Genomic DNA, 4,038 nt, shown 5'->3' with positions numbered 1-4,038 from the left:
TGGGAAGTGATAACTTCACTTATGACACGTATGATGATTGAAACTTGTTGAGAATAAATCAACATAGACATTAGTCATTGTTGCAATTAATAAGAAGTAATAAGGAAAGAGAGGTTAACATATAAATATATCATCTTAGACACTTTTTGCAATTGTGAGCACTCACCAAACTATTACATGCTTAGGAGTAGATGTTGGACAAGCAAGACAACATAATGAATTGTGTTTCCTTGGTTCCAAACAATGTTATATGATTAGAGATCCCTTAGCTTGTGAGGATTGCTTCCACCTCATATTAGCCAAAACTCCCGCACCAAGTAGAGATACTACTTGTGCATCCATAAACCTCCAACCCAGTTTTGCCATGAGAGTCCACCATACCTACCTATGGATTGAATAAGATCCTTCAAGTAAGTTGTCATCGGCGCAAGCAATAAAAATTGCTCTCTAATATGTATGATCTATTAGTGTGTGGAAAATAAGCTTTGTACGAACCTGTGATGAGGAAGACATAAAAGCAACACACTGCATAATAAAGTTCTTTATCACAGGAGGCAATATAAAGTGACGTTCCTCCGCACTAAGAGGACACACATTCAAACCTCAAAAGCGCATGACAACCTCTGCTTCCTTCTGCGAAGGGCCTATCTTGTACCTTTACTTTTTACCCTTGTAAGAGTCATGGTGATCTTCACCAATTCCCCTTTTGCCTTTGTCTTGGCTACCGTCACATGTTTGGGAAAGATCTATATTCATATATCAACTTGGAGTTGAGTACTTATGCTTTATTGTTGTTGACTTTACCCTTGAGGTAAACCGTTGGGAGGCAAAACTATAAGCCCCTATCTTCCTCTGTGTCCAGCTGAAACTTTGACACCATGAGTACCATGTGAGTTGTAACAATTGTGGAAAACGAAAGAGATGATTGAGTATGTGGGTTTGCCTTACAAGTTCTTATTTGACTCTTTATGATGTTGTGATAAATTGCAATTGCTTCAATGACTATGGACTATTGTTGGTTACTTCTCGGTAAGGTTTTTTGCTTCATGCTTTGCTTTGTGAAGGAATTGTTACTTTCCCATAAGAATCTTTATGATATATTGCTGTTCTATGTGTGATCATGATGCCCTCATGTCCGTATTATGTTTTATCGACACCTTCGTCCCCAAACATGTGCACATGTTTATGGGACTTGATTTTCGCTTGAGGACAAGCGAGGTCTAAGCTTGGGGGAGTTGATACGTCCATTTCGCATCATGCTTTCATGTTGATATTTATTGCTTTTTGGGCTGTTATATTACTTGTGGTACCATATTTATACCTTTTCTCTCTTATTTTGCAAGGTTTATTTGAAGAGGGAGAATTCAGGCAGCAAGAATTCTGGACTTGAAAAGGAGCAAATCCTAGTCCACTATTCTGCACATCTCCAAATGCCCTGAAAAGTTACGTGGATTTTTTCTGGATTATATAAAAAATATTGGGCGAAAGAACTACCGAAGGGGGGCTGCCAGGGCGCCACAAGCCCTGACACCGCCACCCCCTGGTGGCGGAGTGGGGGCTTGTGGGCTCCCTGACGGCCCACTAGCCCCCCCTCTTTTGCTATATGAAGCGTCCTGGTCCAGAAAAAAAATCAAGAGGGAGCTTTTTCGTGGTTTCGCCGCCGCCACGAGGCGGAACTTGAGCAGATCCAATCTAGAGCTCCGGCAGGATGATCCTGCCGGGGAAACTTCCCTCCCGGAGGGGGAAATCGTCGCCATCGTCATCATCAACACTCCTCTCGTCGGAGGGGAGGCATATTCATCAGCACCATCTCCTCTCCAACCCCTAGTTCATCTCTTGTAACCAATCTTCATCTCGCGACTCCGATTGGTACTTGTAAGGTTGCTAGTAGTGTTGATTACTCTTTGTAGTTGATGCTAGTTGGATTACTTGGTGGAAGATTTTATGTTCAGATCCTTGATGCTATTCATTACACCTTTGATCATGATTATGATTATGTTTTGTGAGTAGTTACTTTTGTTCCTGAGGACATGGGATAAGTCATGTTAATAATAGTCATGTGAATTTGATATTCGTTCGGTATTTTGATATGCTGTATGTTGTCTTTTCCTCTAATGGTGTTATGTGAACGTCGACTACATAACACTTCACCATATTTGGGCCTAGAGGAAAGCATTGGGAAGTAGTAAGTAGATGATGGGTTTGCTGGAGTGACAGAAGCTTAAACCCCAGTGTATGCGTTGTTTCGTGAGGGGCTGATTTGGATCCACTAGTTTAATGCTATGGTTAGACTTTGGCTTAATTCTTCTTTTGTAGTTGCGGATGCTTGCGAGAGAGGTTAATCATAAGTGGGATGCTTGTCCAAGTAAGGGCAGTACCCAAACGCCGGTCCACCCACATATCAAACTATCAAAGCAACGAACGCGAATCATATGAAATGATGAAACTAGCATGACAGAAATTCCCGTGTGTCCTCGGGAGCGTTTTCCTCCTATAAGACTTTGTTCAGGCTTGTCCCTTGCTACAAAAGGGATTGGGCCACTTGCTGCACCGTTGCTACTACTTGTTACTTGTTACTTTTTGCTCGCTACATTTCACCTCACTACACCATCACCTGTTACCGCTACTTTCAGTGCTTGCAGTTATTACCTTGCTGAAATCCGCTTATCAGAGCCTTCTGCTCCTCGTTGGGTTCGACACTCTTACTTATCGAAAGGACTACGATTGATCCCCTATAATTGTGGGTCATCACACGTAAGAATTGAAGGTTGAAAAAGAATAATATTATGACCTTGGAAAGATTTATATGGAGCTTCGTGAAGAGATACTTGAGAAAAGCTTTGAACTCCGGAAAAGAAAAGATGAACAACTTAGAATCAAGATTTTGACAACATGAACATCTCCGGAAGAAGAATGCAACCACTTTGAAGAAAGAAGAATAAGAATTATGTTATGCTTATCCTTCATCAAGTTAAATTGATGACAAGCAATGGATTTATCATACCACTTATTCCTCTTGAAAAGATTGGAGAGAGATACAAAGCACAAACTTGAAGAAGTCTAGGAAGAAACACGAGTAAAAATTTGTAATGAAAGAGGAAAATACAATTGAACTGGGCTACACGAGAACAAGAGAGCATGATTCGATTAGAGAAGGCTTGAATAAGCCACCGGTAAGAATTGCAAATGAATGGGAATACCAAGAATTAATGAAGATACATGAGAATGAAGAGATCATGATCCACCTAACGAATTTAGAACATATGGGGATATTAGAAATGAATGTACTACATGAGAACGAAGGGATCTTGAGCCGCCTAACAGAAAACTTGAATGAGGCATCGGAATAATTAATATACAAACGAAGAGACAACAATTAAGAAGAATTTGAGAAGGAAAGTTGAAAGCTGAGAACGAAGAAATCTTATGAAATGATGGCCTTCAGGAGGATCGAGAAATGAAAACAATTCCGAAATGGTCCTGATAGATTTGGAAGGAATTTCTCATGACCAGAAACAATTTTAGACAGAGCGTGAAGCTGAGATGACAATCTTCAAAAGAATGGACAAGATTTAAGAGAAAAACTTATTCGTTCTTCAACGCAGAGAATGATGTTACGAAGCACCACCGTGAATTACCAAGACACTCCGGAATAATGAATGAGGGAAAAAATTCAGCCAAGAATGAAAATAATTTGACAACGATCTTGAATGAGGAAAAATGACTGATGAGAATCAATCTTACATCATATTAGAAGAGAATTAGAGAAATATCCAGAAAGAATAAAAAGGCTAGGTAGGATCGTAGGAATGCATGTGGTTTATGGGCCCACTCAAAAGAAAACACGGTTGAAAATATTTCTTACAAAGAGATATTACACCGGTACAAATGAAAATTTGATGAGGTGGGAATCTCGAAATAATTGAAAGGATTTGAATGATTTTTTTTTCTAAGATGTCTTTAGCACTCCAGATAGAAAGAGAGGGGTGAATAAACAAGGGAGGCTTGAATAAGAATTTCCAACACGGGAAGCAATTA

Source organism: Hordeum vulgare, chromosome 2H, assembly GCF_904849725.1.
Source record: "Hordeum vulgare subsp. vulgare chromosome 2H, MorexV3_pseudomolecules_assembly, whole genome shotgun sequence".
NCBI lineage: Eukaryota > Viridiplantae > Streptophyta > Magnoliopsida > Poales > Poaceae > Hordeum > Hordeum vulgare.
The sequence above is the reverse complement of the archived record's forward strand: the minus strand, read 5'-3'. Positions refer to the sequence as shown.